Source organism: Chlamydotis macqueenii, chromosome 9 (genome assembly GCF_036417535.1).
Source record: "Chlamydotis macqueenii isolate bChlMac1 chromosome 9, bChlMac1.mat, whole genome shotgun sequence".
NCBI lineage: Eukaryota > Metazoa > Chordata > Aves > Otidiformes > Otididae > Chlamydotis > Chlamydotis macqueenii.
The window spans coordinates 25,706,391-25,725,490 of record NC_141564.1 but is presented as its reverse complement, the minus strand read 5'-3'; the positions used below and the strand labels follow the sequence as shown (position 1 = coordinate 25,725,490).

General features: G+C 45.2%; 1 long non-coding RNA gene across 1 annotated transcript; it reads left to right on the top strand.

Moving 5' to 3' along the window:
• Positions 1-3,843: 3,843 nt before the first annotated feature.
• On the top strand, positions 3,844-12,973 carry LOC147599738 (uncharacterized). Its single transcript, XR_015259384.1, has 4 exons — positions 3,844-3,957; positions 5,437-5,537; positions 8,046-8,211; positions 11,135-12,973. It is a non-coding gene; the product is annotated as an uncharacterized LOC147599738 (long non-coding RNA).
• The last annotated feature ends 6,127 nt before the right edge of the window (positions 12,974-19,100 follow it).

Genomic DNA, 19,100 nt, shown 5'->3' with positions numbered 1-19,100 from the left:
GACTTTTTTTTTTTCCATACAGAATTTACGGGTTGGTGACTGCTTCTGTATGGTAATGGTCTATCTAAATTCTGCTGGTGTATTATGCATGCTTTTCTGGAGATGTTTGTAGAAGAGTTACTAAATATGGTGGTAAACAGTAGTTCCACACAGTGTTTTACTGGATTTATCTGAGTAAACTTCTGAGGGAGGTGTAACTTATGAAGAATATAAATGGTGTTACCCGTCTCTGCTATTCTGCTCACAGAGGGTTCCTCCCAGAGCTGCTGTGTCCTTCAAGTAGTTCTATTCCTTTCTGTTTGGTGTGGGGTTTGTTGTGTCCAGTTGTTTGTGGTGGTTTTTTTTTTTTTCTTTCTCCTTTTGACATGTCTCCTTCAGAGGTTATTGCTGGATGTTTCAATAGGCTTTCTAATTATAAAAATTGGTTAATATTCCATGGTGTATGGTACGCTGTAAGTGCTCTCTTATTGTTGCTTCTGTTGTGCAGATGGTCAAGCAAAGAGGCAAAGCTCAAATGAGCTGCATCTGAGTAACGTGCAATCTCAGTTCCTGATATGTCCCTGCTGTGTTCTGTTGGATGGGGCAGATGTGCACTGGCATGAATGGGAAGCTAGAAAGCCGTAGACTTCAGTACACACACTGCACTGTTTCCTCTTCAGAAGGAAATGTTTAAAGCATAGAAATACTCTGTAAATATTTAAACTTTCCATGTGTATGAAGCATGAAATATCTCTTCAGTAATGGAGTAGCTGCTGGAGCAACACTGGTGCTTCAGATCTCATGTTGTTCTCCAAGCATGCAAATGTTTTTGCATGTTTGAGATTTTTTCATATATACTGGTCGCTAAGAACAGCATGACAAAAGCGTGTGTGCCGTGTAGATAGTGCTGATGAACAAGCTCTTTATCCTCCAGGAAGTTTTATAACAGCGACAGTGGTGAGCTCTTCTTCATCCCCAACCTCCCGGAAGGGCTGTCTGTGAGGTGGCCCCAAGCAAGACGGCAAGAATGGTTTTGTTTGTCATTACCCGCCAGGAACTGTGCTGAAACCGGCTCGCGTGGCCCTGCTAAACAGCTGTCAGAAGTGGTGGATTTCAGTTGGTACCAACCTCTGCTGAATTGAAACCAACAGGTTGGAAATCCAGGCTGTGCTGTCTCATCGCCAAGCCTCCGTCTGCTGAATGCTGGACAAAGAAATAGCAGCAGCCTTGGGTGGCTTAATGTGGGTTCTCTGGTTGAGTTTGTCCACGTCGTTGTAGTTACACCAACCGTGCTCAGGTGAGGAGAAAGCAAATGCCCAGAGTTCTGATGGAGGTGTTCTGGAACATCTGAAGTAAAGGGTTTGGATTTTGTTTAAAATGAGTCAAAGTAGTTCTGTCTGTTGAGTCTGGGCTCTGGCATGTGTCAGCATGTGTAAAATGGGACAGCTGAAGCAGTTGCCGTGTCCTGCCATCTGGTCTGCCTTTCTGAGCAAAGCTGCCACTGCTGTTGCAGAGGCAACTTGAAAAAATAATTTTATTTTTTTATTTCAGTTTTTTTTTTTTTATCAGGTTCCTTAAAGTTGAGTATTATGAAGATATTATGAACAAACGGGACCCAATTTCTTGGCTCTTCTTAAGTCTGATTTCCACTATCGCGTCTCTGCTGCTTCTCAGGCATATACCCTGACTGTTTTTCTGCTTTTTAAATTTTTTTTATTTTATTCTGATGCTTGTGTGGATGTGGTCAGTCAGTGTCCCAGTTAAATAATTTGTTGTCAGCCTCTAAGACAATTCTTCCTTCTCTTGTAGTGTTTTCTAGTTTTGTATGGTTGGCAGCTCCTGTTATCTTGCCTTGTTTCCTCTCTGAATAATTGCTGCTCCCAGCTGGCTTGAACGAAGGGATGTGACTCAAACATTGTGGGCAGCGGTGGGTCTGCAGTTGCCTGTAGCTCAAATATGGAGTTGGAAGTGATGAAGGCTTTCTAGGAACAACTACTCAAATTATATGTCTGTTATGGTACCTGCTGAGGTCCCTGTCAGGTTCCTGCATGTTAAATTTTGTACAGCTAGTCGAAGCTTGTTCCTATCCCATAGCTCCCACAGCATTTAAACAAAATGTAATGGGATTTGGCACTGTGGGAGGGAACTGGTTTTTGAATTACGGTACCAACTTCTTCACAATCTATTTGCGCGACAAACTTTCACTCAGTTGTCTCTTAATATTCTGACTCTTTGAAAAACTGGTTCGTATGATGAGGATGTGACGTTCATGGTATTAACCCGGACTGTGCACCCAGGCTGCTCACCCTCCGAAGGCGGGGGAGATGGATCTGGACTGGTGGATGAAATCAGGAGTTTTATCCCAAGAAATGCTCCTGTCTTCTGGGTTATCTGTCACTAGAGGTCAGCACTGCAACATTACTGTACAAGAAATGTGTTCTGTAATAGGACAAAAAAAACTTATTTCAAGACTGGAACTGCTGCTGTTCATTTCTGTCACTTATTTACGTGACTTTGGAGGTTGGTTGCCGAAGACAAATGCTGATACCAACAGTCGTCAGCAGGAAGAGGCAGTTTTTATTTTTTCTCATGCAAATAAAACAGGGGAGGGTAATAAAGTGACCAAACTTGCTATTTTTTAAAGCTGAATCACAGAATGGTTGAGGTTGCAAGGGACCTCTGGAGGTCACCGAGTCCTGCTCGAGCAATCATACGTGTGTGTGTAATTTTTGGAGATACTGGCCCATTTATGTCCCCTGCCAGCTGCCTGAGGCTGCTGTGGTTTGCTGCTCACTCTGCTACAGTTGCCTTTGGTCCAATTTTTTGAAAAAGCACCTGTTCCCCCCAGCCCTGTTGAGTCATCTGGTGGAGATGCTGGTGAATTCCGATCCAGCCCACATCAGAACTAACCGAAGCCGCTGCCGTTCCACCTAACACAAATGCAACGACGGCTGCGGGTGTTGTCATCTCTTTGGTGGACGTGCAGCAAAGCGTGGCTCCTGGTTCATGCAGCGGGATGGGTGGCACCACAGCCCCGTCTCTGAACCGGAGCTGATGACTGGCGGCATTGGCATCCTCAGCAAAAGTCCTTTTGACCCCAATCAGATGTGTTTTGCGAAGCCTGAAGTTGCATAAAATGACGTAGGTTTACATTCTAGCTGGAGTGATCCCTGCTGTCATCCATTATATGTATGAAGGAAAGCTCTTTAAAACAACTCTCTCTAGATTGGGTGGAAAAGGAAGGAGTGGTCAAAAAAGTCCTCAAATTTTGCAGTCTAAGACCTAAATTGTGTCCTGCATAGAGAAGTGTTACATGTGCTGAGTGCTTTCTTATCTAGCTGTGTGCGTGTTCAGGCACAGGGAGTGCTGCCGGCCCCTTTCGGGATCAGGGTGTGATGTTCCCATCACAAAACTCTTGTTTTCTGTAATTTCACTTCTCTCAAGAGCTCATTCTGTTGGTACAGTCTTGGTGGGTTGCAGCAGGGTAGGGACGTTTCTGCTGCATGGAGTCTTGGTCCAGTTTTGGGGTTCCAGTGTGGGGCAACTTTGATCTGGCTGGAAAGGTGCCACCAGGGAGGCTTCACCTGGATTCTGTGGCTGGACCTGACCTTTGGAGGACAGCCTTAGGGTATCTGTGGATTTAGGGTGGAAATCTTCCTGTTCTGCAAGCAAAAAGTGAGGCTTTTCAGCAAACAGGAGGAAGGAAATAGTTCCTGTCCTGTTTCCTCTGAACAAGTAGACTTTTCTCTTCCTGGTATTTTTATACAGCATCTGTGGATCTGCAAACATCAAACTGTTCCTCAGATTATTAAAATCTATGTTACTATAGTATCTCAATTAATTGACTTGTTTACGTGTTTACAAAGCTCTGTAGATATAAACCAGCTGTCAACGTCGGTAATTCAGCGGAGATGGCATCCTGCGTTTCTCTTGTCAGCTGAAATGATGACTGAGCGTAACTGGCCACTTCAAATTAAGGTAAGTGAAGTAACTGCCTTAGAGCAGCTGGGGTGAAGTGGCTCCCTTATGGCTGTTGCAAATTGATGAAGAAATCCCCGTTGTCACTTAAATGCTTATGGGAAATTGGTTTACTACTTTCATACTAAAGACTTAAGACCTCTTTTTAAAAATTCTACTTTATTCACAGAGCTAGTGAATGTCCACAGGAGATCGTTACATTTTGAAAAATATTTTATATATTTAGGTACATACATTTGGGGGCTTATTTTATAGCGTCGCACCAGGATCACATCAACTTAGAGCTGTTGGTCAAGATGGGGTCTGTTGGGGAATTGTCTCTTAAAACACCTTCATGCTGTTGCATCATCCATGTTGGATGGTTTTGCGTGACTGTTGGGCGATCTCTTGCGGTCAGTATTTCTGGGTAAATCAACCTGCTAACCCGAGTTTAAAACCGTCATGTGTGGCTTTGCCATTGCCTTAATGTGAGCAGGCTGGCACGGGGTGACCCCACCTACTGTCCTGCATTTCACACCTACTTTGAATAAAGAGTAAAACGTCTCCTGCGACGCTTAGGCTATCAGAAGCTATGTAGCTTATAAGAAGAGCTCCCAAAAGCAATCTTTTTCCAGTCTTTGTATATAAAATTCATTTAAAATAGTTCTTAGTGAGACTAGAGGTGATATCCCAGTGTATGAAATCTGTCAGAAATGATTGATACACGTATGAGAAGCTGAGTCAAAATCGAAGGAAAGGTATAGCATCGCCAGGCTTCGTTTAAATACAAGAGCTATGTATTTAGATTGATTTATTTTTATGCCAATAGGTTCTGACATAAATATAGTGATATATTATATATTGACTATAATGTCAACATTATTTTAAAGCTGACTCGAGGAAAAATATCTCATTGTTAGTGCTGAAATAGAATGCTTTGTTCTGCTGAAGGGGGAAGCCTAGGGTCAAATAACCTCGTTCTTAAGACTCTTTGTAACAGCTCTTAAAATGAGCGTGTAACAGCAGAGGTGACCTCTCCTGGGGCACTCTGTGTCCTGAAATTGTTTTGGGACTTTCAGGGCAACAGCAGACTGAATAGAAGTACGTTCTGTGATGCTGAGGCTGTGCTGGGCAACCCGGTGCTGCCGCTCATGCCTCTGCCTTCTATCGCATCCGCACTATGCAGCAGGTTGGCCCTTGGTTTTTAATGCCAGTGACATTTTTATACCATGCACTGTGCGTGTTGTACTGTGTTTAATGGGTTACAAGTATGTTGGCAATGTGCTGTGCTAATGTGTCAAGTGACCTTATTTGAATTTTGCTCTGAGGTCTTCAATGTTTTTGACTTGTTTTGGAGCTAACTTTGCTAGAAGTGGAGGAACTACTAGACGTTTTGGGGTGAAAGGAGAGCTATTCATTGTCTGAACAGTCTAGCGCAAATGGGATTCACCCTTTTTCTTTACTGCCTCTCCTCTTTAACTTCTGTTCTGAACTTTCCAGGTCAAGTCTCTGGATGTTCAGTGAAGCAGCGTGGCCTTCAGGACCAGGTTAATTGGTGTTGGCTGCAGCCATTGGAAGTCAGTGGAAACCGCAGGCTCACGGTGGGTCCACCTTTCTCAGTCCACGCTTCTGTTGGTCCTACAGGGGAATCTTCCAGCCCACTTCTGACTTTGATCCCCTTCTTCCAAATCCTTCTGTATTTGCTTTATTTAAAAGAAGCGAACAGACAATACAAAGCAAAAAAAAAAAGGGGGGAAAAAAACCTGAAAAGTTTATTTTCCATTAAAAACCCTTTGCAGCATTCAGCTGGCCGATGCCCTTGCGTTCACTCAGTGTAGGTATGAGAGCTTGGCTGCGCAAACAACGGCGATGCTGGAGCGGTCAGTAAAAGCTCCACCTGATTATCACCTCTGCGAATCACCAGTAGGTACTTTCACCCCAGCACCCACAACTCACGTCTGTGTTGACCCTGAGTTGGCTTCAGCCCACCGGCCAGGAAGGGTGGTTGTCAGGAGCAGGAGCTCAGCAGAGACTGGTGACTCCCTGGTTGCGCAGGGGGCCGGGGCACCACCGGCTGCCTGGAAGAGTGAGGATTCTCAGGAGCAATGCTTCCACCTGGGGCTGGTTCTGCCTTAACCCGTGAAGAATGCATTAATAATTTCATACATGCATCGTAGCGTATGACCGTAATGACACGGTCACTTCTGTAACGCTGTACCGACACGTTTGGGTATTTATGTTTCTATGTGACATTTCTATTCACATATGAATTCTTTTAAAAGTGTCTGGTGGAGAGTGCTATACATAGATGTAATTTTTTTCCCTTGGCATGGAATTATTTTTTTTTCTTTCTCATTTTCTCCTGCACTTTTTAGCTTTCACTTTGTGCAGGCTGCTGATGTAAAGGGTTTATTCATGAGGTTAACCTAATTACTGTCTTCAGAAACAAAGCCTGTTCCACAGTGAATATCCTTTTGATATCCATCATCTGAATATTGCCTAATAAAGTTAGCAAATGGCCTGCAAATGAACCAAAATGATTCAGTATCTCATCTAGCAAAGCACGTATTATGGTTTTGCCGATACTGACAGAAATGTTTAAAATTCTCAATGCGTTGCTTTGCTGGTGGATTAATACGCATTTTTTTCTGTCTTGAGATGAAAAACACCGTCTGGATTTAATGCGACGCTTACAAAATTGCTGATGTGAGTCTCTGTTAAAGCTATTTTATATACTCACCAGAGAGTTTACTGGAGACAACTGGAAAGTTCACTTTGAGTATCACCAGTACTGGTAATCAGTAACTAAAATGTATTTATGGAGTTGCAAGACCAAAAGGCGTGGATTTAAGTGCCTTCATATATTGTTCTTGCATGGAACAAAGGTGATACGTTTTTCATGTAGGCAAAAGACCTTGGAGTTGAGTATGCTCTGGGGAGATAATTAAGGAGGATCAATACATACTGATTGAGTTTTGACCTGAGTATACGCTTTTGTCCGGATGTCCAAAGCTAAGGGGAGACCTTATCGCTCTCTACAGTTCCCTGAAATTGTTGTAGTGAAGTGGATATCAGGGTCCTTTCCCGAGTAACAAGTTACAGGATGTGAGGAAACAGCCCCAAGTCACGCCATGGGAGGTTTAGATTGCATATTAAGAAAAAATAATTTGCCAAAAGGGCTGTCAAGCACTGGGACGGGCTGCCCAGTGAGCTGGTTGAGTCACCATCCCTGAAGGTGTTTAAAGACGTGTAGATGTGGTGCTTGGGGACGTGGTTTAGTGGTGGCCTTGGCAGTGTTAAGTTAACAGTTGGTCTTGATGATCTTAAAGGTCTTTTCCAATCTCAACGATTCTATATCATGATGGCCAAGCCTTAGACTGCGTGGCTGGTGGCTGAGTCACTGGGCTGGCTTAGTTGGTGCTGGAGTCATCTCGTAAGATCTCAGTGTTGGGTTGACATGGGAAAGAGTTTATACTCGCTCAGATTTCTCTGGCTTTCATGAGAGCGTTTAAAAACCTGATATTTCAGTCCTTCCTAGTACTTGTCTCAAAACAAATATTCCTTGCTCTACATCTTCATTTATCTCTTCTTTCTGGGGAGAAACAGAAGCGGTAAGTGAAGACCAAAATGACCTTTCTTTCCCTAGAGATTATTGTTCTATTAAGCGAATTCTTGGGCAACAAAATTTAGATTTAGCTTACCTTCTCTGAGGCAGAGACCTAGCTAATTCTGTTAAAAAGAGTGTAGCCAGTAGATTTCAATGTTCATGCTGCTGCAAGTATTCACTGAGAAGACTGAGGCAGTGTTTATGTTCTTGATCTTCTGTCTCTACTTGGACTGGAACTTTTATAAATAATTTATCATAATTATAATGCATGTTTATTGAAAAATAATAGTTTACAGAAGAACGTTTCAGAAAGCATACTGATTGTTCCACTGAGTGCGAAAACCCAGCATTAAGCAGCGATGATGTTCAGTGTGTCCAAAGGAAAATCATTATTTCAATTGCTTCTGAAATGGCTCTCTGGGTTGGAAAGAGTATTTGAATTAATGCTAGTTTGGCATCATTATATATTAATGGGCTCCATCTGATTTATTTTTCCTGGCAGTTGTGTTGCGCCTGACCCTGCTATTGAGTACCTCGAGCCAAGAAGAGAGGCTGCGTGGGACCGTAATGGGATCTCACATCGTTTTTAATGGCGAGTTATGGACTGTCGCGCGGAATATCTGGACGCGCTCAATAACTTTCTGACGACAACTGTGACAGACGTGAAGGTACGTGTCGTCACTGAGCTGCTAGCAAGGCAGGCTCCTGCTCGCCAGGTGCTTTACGCTGCCCTGAGTTGCCTTTGGAGATATTTTTGTAATTACAAACTTCTTAGCTCCAGTAGTGCTTAAATAAAAAATTGATCCCGTGGAATTATATTGCTGAATATTAAAGCCAGTATTTATTTGCAAGAGTCACTTTGGGGTGCCTAATTTGTCCACCAGAGCAAGGTTTTCTGCTCAGGCTGCAAAATGGTGCAATAAAAATCAGTGATTGATGTTTATTATCAGATTAAATGGTTTAGCTGTGGGGATCAAAGTTATAAATCACAGCCCTCCCCAAAGTGTGATTGGCCACCAGAGATCTTTCGAGGTGCCAGCGTTTTTTAATGAGGCTGTATATTTCCCAGCCTCTAACAGTATCAGCGTTTGTAGTTTATTGAAACTGTGTTTAAAATAACACCTTATTGGCTGTCAAAAATATTGGGTGTGTTTTGTATTTGCTTGGTCAAACATCCCAGAGGGGAAAAAACCATGAGTTAAAAGCGGGGATTTTGATTCCCAAGCAAAGTCTGAGGACTTTAGGAGTGGAGGGGTTGCCATCCTCTGGCTCTACACTGGTGTAATTTTTGCTTCTGCTGCTTTTTGGTCATTTTGCTGTAAACATGGGGCCTTCAACGTGCAGCAGTTGCGGATGCTCTTGGGCTCTTCCTTGGGCTGCCATCCCAGTGTGCTGCAAAGGAGAACCATAACCTGGTTATTCACAGAAATTAAATGTTTCCCTTCCCGTGTGTCGTGGAGAGACTCCAGTGTTAGCGTAGTATTGGTTGGATCAAGATTTAATGGTCAGCTTTTTTCCTGTTGGGAGACTGGCCCCAGTGACACCAGCACTTCCCCCCACTGCTCATCAAAGTAGAGGAAAAGGAGATTTCTCCAAATGGCAGAAAAATGTAAACACCCTAACATTATTTGCTTAGAGCTGATAGGGCATGCCTTAAAATATCAAAAGCATAATATTCAAATAATAGGCGCTTGATGAAAGGAATACTGAAATAATTTTGTTAGATTGCTCTTAAGCTCTGTATCTGGGAACTAGCAGTCAGAGAATAGCCAAGAGATAAAATTTTAACTGTGAGAACATTCATCTCAAGTACAGCATTGTAGCATCAAAAGCTCGACGTTGTCTTCCTGTCCCCAGGACATTCTTTGTTAGGAAATAATTTAGTTTACTCAAAGGAGGTCTTTTTTCTCTTTGTATTAAAAAGTTGGGTCTTTTTTTTTCCTTGTGTCTGCATTTACTCTTGGGAGATTCTGATTAAGCAGCTCAGTTCAAAAGAGTTTGCACTGTAGGGTCATTTTTTGAGGGGGGGAAAATCGTTAGGTGTGCTGTGGGTATCGCAGCCGCTCGGCTGGGGGGGGTTCAAAGCAAGCGCTCCTCTTCTCTTCCTCCTGCGTCAGCACATCGGATGCTCTTCCCTGGGCGTCAGGGAAAAAGAGGGGCTTGTTCAAAGGTGAGAAAATACCGTTTAAAGTGATGTACGAGTGTGGATTGATTTGCAGCCCATCGTGTGGGTGTTATTTCCCTCTTTATGCTGATGTGGGAAGGACTTGCCCAAAGCACGCCGCAGCGCCGGACGGGACCCTGTTCATACACAGAGTGATTTGGTCCGCGTTGAGTCACGTTGCTCTGGTTTATTTTCTAAAATTATTTTTCAAAGGCTAAAACGAGCAAAAGCAATTCGCAGCGGAGGCAAAGCACGATGCATAGCGAGGTCTGAGCGCTCTGAGACCAGGGACTGGGTGCTGGTGTGGGGCTGTGGGGGAAGCTGACCCCCTCTCCTAATGTGAGGAGCAGCCCTCGCTGCTGTAATTGCACCTTTACCTTGTAAGCCCTGGTGGAAAATAATTAAATTTCATAAAAGCCTGTCTCATTTTGAGCGCCTGGGGGTATCAATTAAGTGTAATAATGCTAACTGCAGCTTTTAAGCAAATCTGTAGGGTTTTTTAAAGAAATGAGGTGAAGTCTTTTGCACAGCATGGAGCTGAAGACTTTATTTCCGTGTGCCCTTCCTGTAAAGTCTCAGGAGGAGCCGTTTATGCCCAAGAAACAGAGAGAGGAAGATGTTCAGGGGTTTCTTTGGTGGCCAGAGGTCCTGGAGGTACCTGGTGCCCATCATTTCATGGTGCTTAGCTGGGATATACTGGGTGGGGCAACTTAAACTGCCCAACCCAGCTATTGCAGTCATCTAGCGTCTTCAGGAATAAGTCACTGTAGATTTTTTTTTTAATTATTTCGGTTTTTTTCCTAGTGTCTTACCACAAATGAATGCACCGCCCACGCTCAGATGTGATGATACAAGGATTTCTGTACCTCAAGATATCTCCTTAAAAAAACCAAATTAGCGTGGACCGTACCCCTAAGCGGGAGGTTGGCCCCTTTGGAGAAGGGGATGCTTGTTGCTGGGTGGCAGCTCTGGTAGCTGCGGCGGGAGCTGCTTTGTGGGAGCACTGGAGAGGCAGCGTACACCTTCTGCAAGGTTGCATCAGAGGGAAATAAACCACTGAAATTGTCCTAATAAATTATAATAATTGTGCCTGGCAGCCTGCGGTAATTTAAGATAGATTAATCTAACCAGCTTTAAATATGAATAAATAATAAACATCTTCATGCATTGGGAATCTCATTCTACTTAACTCTGAATGAATATTAATTACCCCTCATAAACCCAATGCAAAAATCGATCCGTGTGGAGAAGGCACAAGGTATTATGTGTGCTGAATTGGACAGAGCCCAGATGAATATTCTTGTCATCAATTGAAGTTGGATTGCGCTGCCGCTCAACTCCGTCACCGGCTGCCTGGTGATGAGAAGCAGGCTTTAAAATGGGATTTGTGGTTTGTATTCGATTTTGTGTCCCTTGTTTCCCGGCAGGGCTGGACGACTGGTTTACGGCTGGACGGGATGGGTCAGGAATTACCTACTGTCTGGTGAGAGAGGAGGAAGCCACAGGCGATGCTTGGCCGTTGGAGTGGTGGCCGGTGCCAGCAGTGGCATCCCCCGGTGCCGCGGCACATCCTCCATCCTGCCCACGTGCAAACCCACGGAGCTGAGAATCAGGAATTTGCCTCCTGGCTTCTGCAGGAATACACTGGACAAAAACTTTCTTGTCTGGTGGAATGACCCCTTGGGCCATGGTGACACACTGGGTGGGACATGATGTGCTGGTGCCAATTGTGCTGCGCCTTGAGTTTGCAGAGAGTCGGGGTTTCAACTGGAGCAAAACTGCAGACCTGCGCGGTTTAGAGTTGGAACATACGGAAGATGGATGAGAGGGAGCATCTGCACCATCTGCTGCAGGAGAACTTCATCCTTCATCCTCGCACCTCGCTGCCGTGCTGCTGTCTTTGGATGGTCTCCTCCGTTCCCTCGTGTTACCGACGTTCTCCTAAGGCCAAGCCTTTCTTCAGCAAAACGCTTTGCGTAGCGGTAGACTGCACTGCGGGCTCAGAAATGGAAATTTTCTCTGCTGCCTTTTTCTGTGCATGGCTCAGGCAAATATATTTTGCCTGTACGCGCTGCCTGTACAAGCAGGCGTCAGGATCTTGGCTTTGGTGAACGTATGCTGCACGCCAGAGCGTAAAACGAGCTGGGCAGGATAATTGGGGTGTTTGGAGATGCAATGTCGCGGGGAGATGCTGGCTGCGGCGTGGGGCTCGGTATGGCCAGAGCGATGGTCCTGCTGGGTAAAACTGGGTTTGTGTACCAGCCCGCTGCCAGGGATGTGGGGATGGTGTTTTGCATCTTCGTTTAAATCGTAAAACCTGGCAGAGTTAAATGAAGGTCGCCGGCTGTAAAACATGACAGGGTTGTGTTAAGATGTATCGTAAAATAAACCGTAGCCTAGAAAAAGCTTACGGCGGCGTCTGCTGCAGGCTTTGCCCTGCCTTTCAAAGCTGCCTTGATCTTTGAACATGGAAGCGATTCGCTGCCAGTGTGCCGTGCCTGAGATCTGCAGATACCACGCTTGAAAGTCTTTGGAGGCTGCTGGTATCCTCAGGGTTTTTAAAGCTCCCCAGAGCTTTGGGACCTTGGTTTCTGTTTTCTTTCTTTGTACTTTTAAATTCACACGAAGCATGTGGAACAGCCCACCATGCAGCCCGGGGTTCAGCTCTGGCTTCATGCAAGTGCGTTGCTCCTGGTGAGAAACGAATGTGTGACACCGGCAAGTTTGTCTGAGAGTCTTGTAGAGATATTTATCCTTGGGCAGAAAGCACGTGAAGAAGATTCTAGCACAAAAATAAGACCCATAAACAGCCCCGAAGGGAAACCATTACAAAACCACGGCCGTTGTGACATCTCCACGTGTGATGAACACCTTTTACTTGAAAGAGTGATTTGCAATATAGCAATAACTGGCAAAATGTACATGCTTAGGTGCTAAATTCTCAGTAACGTGGAGCTCTAAACAGTTAGCAGAATTCACCACATCTTTATAAAGTGTGGAATGTATACTTAAAGGCTATGTATGTATTTTCTACAGCGCGGCAGTTTCATATGGTTCAATCTACTGCACGCAGGCAATTTGCATGTGATTTAGTGCGATATTGATGCCAGGCATTTCACGTTGGCCTAAGTAAATGAAGTAGCGCTGGCAGTCCTTTCATTATTAACACCACGAGGAGTAATGATTTTATACCGAGTTGCGGGATTTCGGTGCGCGGATCCCTAGTTAATGTCGTGTGTTTGACCTTCACGCTCAGCGGGGTGAGCCCTGATAGTCTCTGTTGTGTAATTGCTTTTTGATTATTATTCACCGGCCCAGTTTGTTTAATGGGCAGATTAGTAGCTTGCTTCTGAGCTTTGGTTCATAACCGTGGCTCTACTAAACACCGTGCTGTTTTGTCCTTAGTGAAATCACCATAGTAACATCGCAGGGAAAATAGTATGCCTTATATTTTTATCTTATGCTGAAATATCAGGGCTAGCTAATATTTTTTCTTGCTTTTGTCCACTTCTCATCCCTAACACTTGCAGAGGCCGCAGGAGGTTGCACGTTTGGCTTCAAGACGATGGCAATTTCTCCCGCGGATGTGGATACTGCTGGTCCGTGCAAGACCCCGTGATGCTTGAGCGTGGGAGCGTGTTTTGTAGCTGCTCCTTTACACCATGCTGCTCTCCATCCCTTGGGCTGACCGCTACAGGCAAGACGCAAGGTAGTCCTTGCTTCGAACAACTGGTAATCAAAAGGCACAAACCCAAGCCTTGCTTTATGCACAGGCGATTGAGAAACTGGAGAGTAAAGTTATTTCAGGGTACAGCGTGTTGGGGTCGTGTGGTGCCGCCCTGCGTGTTTCCTTCGTGCAGAAGGTCTCTGCTCTTTGGGTTCTGTGTCATCCTCATCAATGAATCTCTGTGTTCCAGAAGCATTTGTCTGTTTAGACGGGTGTTTTTGAAGGTAAACTGGTTTTCCCCCTTTCTTTCAAGAAGAAGAAGGAATTTAATTCCCCAGAAAATCTGTGCATTTGGGGGGAATGCGACTGCGATTTTGTTGACGATGATGGCCAAGCTCTGTTACCTTCGGGTTCAAAAGCATAAGTGGCGCAAACTGTGCTGTTGCACCCAACGTGGCACGCAGCGACCAAGAGCATCCTTCTCCCAGTGGGGAGCGGGGTCGGGATCAGTCGGCCCGTGCCGGCGCTGCGATGGCTTTTCCCCGTTACCCAGCTGTGGGGCTCTGCCTTGGGTTTCTCTGCTCGTTAAAGCACGCTGCGCTGCGTTTTGTGAAACGAGAGAAGGCTCTTGTTCAATAATACGGTGATAAGTGAAACTCTGTGATTCTGAAAATAATAATTGGGTTGCCAAGATGTGTTTAAACAAGGGATAAATTATGTGTGGTTTTTGGCAGGCAATTTCACCCCTACTGGTCCAGAAACTCATTACAAAGGTAGGAGTGATCGCTAGCCAAGATTTCCGGCTCCCTTTCTCTTTCCAATAAGACTTTATACTATTGCCTTATAATCTTCGGCTAATATCAGCATGTATCATGCCCTAACTGCCACGGGTGATAAAACGTTTGACAGTTTTCCACGTCCCTGTTAAATAAAGCCCAGCAATAGTAAATCACCCGGAGCAGCGTCCCTTGGCTGGCTGCAGAGCACGTTGTTTTTCAACCTGAACCTCTCTGAGATGTGAGAGGTGATAATGTGCGTTTCCCAGCCCCCTTCCTCAGAAATACTGGGGGTGGTTTCGGAAGCCCTTATGGTCGCTGTTGCGGCTCCTAAGCGAGTGGGATCCTCCTGCAGTGTTTTTTTTTTTTGTTTGGTTGGTTGGTTTTTTTTCCAGGGAAGCCCTGCTGTGTGGGCAACGAGCCCAGTGTGGCCAAGCCACAGTGGGAGGCTCCTCCGCAAACTTTAATTCCTTCCCTCCCCACCCAGAAAATAGAAATCATCTGCTCTACTTAAAATCATAGAACCGTAGAATGGTTTGGGTTGGAAGGGACCTTCAAAGTCCACCCAGTTGAACCCCCCTGCAAGGAGCAGGGACATCTCCAACCAGATCAGGTTGCTCAGAGCCCCGGCCAACCTGGCCTGGGATGTTTCCAGGGATGGGGCATCCACCGCCTCTCTGGGCAATCTGGGCCAGGGTTCCACCACCCTCAGTGTAAAAAATTTTTTCCTACTTGAGTTATTTTGCTTTGATATGAACACAAATACATTAAATGTGTTCCTTGCACTATGGCTGAATAGTGGGTCAAACCATGATGGTATTTTTGTTTCTGATCTGAAAAAAAAAATTACTCTCTGGGGTGTACATTGAGAGGTATCATATATACAGCTTCCACAAACAGAGCAGAGCTTTGGCAGGGGTTAGAAATCCCTCTTTGGTCTGGTGATTTGTGACCATGTTGCTGTGTTATTGGGTTGTCAGCTTGAAAGAAAAAATACCTCTCTGCTTTCATGTATCGTGCCTGGGAAAAGGGCCCCCGCTGCTCTCCTTGCTCTTGTCTTGATTCATCGCGATTGCGTAACCCTGGAGCACGTGGGGAGGGCTCCCTGCGTGCTGGCGTCCATGCTCCCCTCCTAAATACTTCTGTAAGTTATGGTTTTACTTACAGCAAAATGGAAGGTGAAACCTGGCCTCTTCCAGCTGCTTGCTTGCCATCTTTGAGGTATTTATAGGAGAAAACAGAACCCACATCTTTGAGGAAGAAGGCGAGGATATCGGCTGGGGATATTCCTTGTAGAAATGCTGGGGGGAGGGAGAATAAAAATGGGCAGCTCTGGGCTACCTTTGGCTTGTGTTTTTTCTTTCCTGTGCAGAAAACCACCGTTGGAAGATGTAGGCCCAAAGTCATTAACCAAACCATCTGCAGACGTATGTTGGCACAGATGGGCGTTTTGCTTCAGTTCTTGATTAATCGAAGACGAAAGCATATGTTTCCCCGCTCCTTACGAAGAGAAACTGTTCTGCAGAGAGCACTAAAGCTTGTTTGGTGCTTGAAGCAAAACTTCTCCTCCTGGATCAGCTTACTGGGTGGTGTGCCCGAGGTCAGGACTGCAAGCGTGGGACGGGGCTGGATGCTGCGATTTGAGGAGGGCGTGGGAGATGCAGCTCCTGTCCGAGCAAATATCTGTGCAAAGGGTTTGTAGTTTGCATTGAAACAGTTTGAGATATAGATAAATCACAAAAAAACCCACTCAATTCGTAATTGCTTAGCATCAGGATATTTATCTTTGCTCTTACAAAAATAGTATTGTGTATTACTCTTCCTTATTGCTTTTTTTTTTCTCTTACTATTCTTATTGCCTTTTTTATTGTGTTTCGGTTTTGGGAAATGTATTTTTAACAGGCTGCTTCAGCAAACAGGTGTCTCTTTACAAAAGCTCCACTATATACCTATACAGATGGTATAGTAAAGTGTGTGTATATATAGGAATGTGTCCATACTTTTCATTAGTTCCTCTTTTTTTTTTTTTTTTTTTTTTTGTTTGCTTAGCAAAATCTATGCAGGCAACACACTGAAAGAGATTCCCTTAGCATAATGTATTCGAAGTGGGGTTTAAACATCCTGCAGAAAAAACCGTGCCGTGTGCGATTCCATTCCCGGGTCGCGTTAAGTGCAATTACATTTATGTGGCACTGAATCAGTTTCCTTAAATATCCGGGCTATGTATTTAACTTCCCAATGAAACGGCTGATGCTGTAAATATTGAGGCCATCCGGGGTGATTAAATATTAAAAATGACATTTAAAGAAAGCCCCGATCGCTGTGTGAGCTGAGCTTTCCTGGCTTTTGGTAAAGTGCGAGCTGATGGCCAAGCTTTTGCGTCTGTGCTTGTTTCTATGGAAAAAGTGGGAAATCCCCCAGGAGATTCCACCCGGGGGCTATGGGTGGGTGTTGGAGCCCGGAAAAGAAATCCCAGGGCTAGAAGCAGTCCTGGTGACGGGGCAGAATGACCCTATTTTGCTGTCACTGTGCAGGGGGTTTCTCCCTTGCGGCGTTCAGCCCATGAGCCTTGACGTGGCTGTGCCATCAGGCGGTAGATTTCCTCCATGAGTCTCCAAAGAGCAAACCAAAAGCAAACCACCCCAAACCCCCCACAGAAGCGCCTTCCCCAGACGTGCACGCTGGCTCCTCGGATGGGAACGTGTCCGGCTGTCCGTGTCTCCTCTCCCAAAATGTTGGAGCATCACAGAGGGCAGCAACGGAGGCACGGCTCTAGCGTGAGAGTTGTAACGAGTCAGGCGGTGGGATCGCTGTGCTATAAAGCTCTTGGTAAATTCAATCTAATTTTGCGCAGCATCTCTCTGACAACTAGCATGGAGCTCCTGAAGAAAATATATGTGGAACAACTACAACGGTCTGTTCAAACACTGCAGAAAATGAAGCGGATTTAAGGAGAAACCTTAAACCAGCCTACTTGCTTTAGGTATCCCAAGGTAATTCATTCCCCTACAAGGAGCAAGGTAATAAAGACTAACGCTCTCCTGCCCAGAGTTTGACTTCTAGAGGTCAGGACTTTCACGAGGAGAGAAGTTGCAGAGTAATAATTCAGGGAGAAGGCACCTTACCTGAATACAAAGCCGTTCTAGAGGTAATAAAAATCCAGTGCGTGCACAGCCCTTGGCTCCGTCGTAATCAGAATTAAAGACTCTGACAGATGCTGTTGAGTTTTCAAAATTATGTTTGTACTGTACGGTTGAATCCCACAACTGACCTAAATGTGGAGGGTGGGTCTGCGCGTGGCTTAGGCAGGGTGTTACCCAAACGAGGGGGTCTTGTGCAGGGGCAGCGGGAGGGGAGTGGGTTCTGGTCCAGCCCAGCTGTGTCTCTGACGTGGCCATGGGGGTACACCACAAATCCAGCCTGGGTTTCCTTGCAGACCTGGGCAGGGGCACCAGGAAGGCACCTTTCTGCATTTTATTTGGCTGGGATTTTTTTGGAAGAGCGTGTGGCCATCATTGGCTTTAAGTGGAAACGGTACAAATGGGTTGCACGCTGATCTCTTGCTGAGTGGGAACGAGCTCCTGACCGCATCTTGTCCGTTATCCTGCAAATCCCAAAGGGTGCCTGGGAGGCTCATCGGTCTGAAGATAAATTGCTGCCTCTGCCGTCTCTCGTGACTCCGAGGAACTTGTAGTTCCCTTTGCTCAGCACGATAAACCTGTTGGAAGTGAAACGAAGGAGCGCGGTGCATCAAAAGGCCCCGGATGCCTTTGAACACCGGTCCTGTAACTGTTGTGTTCACCAAAGCAGAGTGTGTGGAGGGGACAGAGAAATCTGTCTTCCAAAAAGAAAACCCAAACCACCAACTAAAAAACCCAAAACGTATAAATGACAGCTGTCACGCTATGGCAGAAGTGATGTACTGAATCTGAAAATACCCAAAACAGCTCAAATTCTGCAATCAGTTTTACAAATGATGGGAGAGAATGAAAATGTTGGTTTCCTTCCATGTGGGTGATGAAGTTCAATAAAAGTGCGCTTATATTAGTGGCTTCCGCTAACATGCATTCACATACAGTGCATGCTCGATAATTTTAACTTTCCATCTGAAACATCCCTAGTGAAGCGGTGAAGAGTCCTCCTCATACTCTGTTTCAATGGGAAGGTAGCTGAGGCTTTGGGAGACTTCAGATTTGAGAAGTCATTTGCAGAGTGGCTGGAAACCATTTAATAAACCAGTATCAGTGTGCGCGGTGGACTTCTGGGTTTAGCGATGCAGCTGGAGGTCTGCAGAGGATTGCTCCTGTGCACGTCTGCTGAAAACTTAAGGTATTTGTGACAAGTTGGTGTGTCGCCAGAGGTCAAGAAAGATGAATGCGTGTCCCCTTCAATGGATTCCCATCAAGGACGGTCGTGAAGAAGGACTTTTCTCAACTGAACAATTTTTTCTGTTGTTCTTTTGACTCAGCCGGTGAGTTACCACTTAAGTTTATCCATCGATGGTCCTGAGAGACACTTGTGATCAAAGTCAGCATCCAAATTAGTTTTGTTTGGGTTCCTGTTGGATGCCTGAGTGCTTTCCAGCTGAGAGCAGGTACTCGATTTTGGCCTGGAACTTGCACTTGGATCTATGGCTGCCCACAGCTCCTGATGTTTCCTTTTTCTTTTTTTTTTCCTCCCTAGTAGTTTTTAAAATTCATTTAGCTGCTCATGCATATTGTGAACAAAATTTTTTTCATGTGTTTTTATGCCAAATGCTCTTTAGGTTTGCGAGAGAACTGTAGACTTTTTATTTTATGGCCAAGGTTGCACTGAATCCTGCTCAGTCTGCATCTCCAGCAGCGCTTCCCAAAGCTGGAGATAACATTTCAAAAGCCTGCTCAGAACTTAACCCTTTCTTTTGGTTGCTCTAGCAGCCAGGTCTGCGTACAACCCCAAGCTGGGAACCAT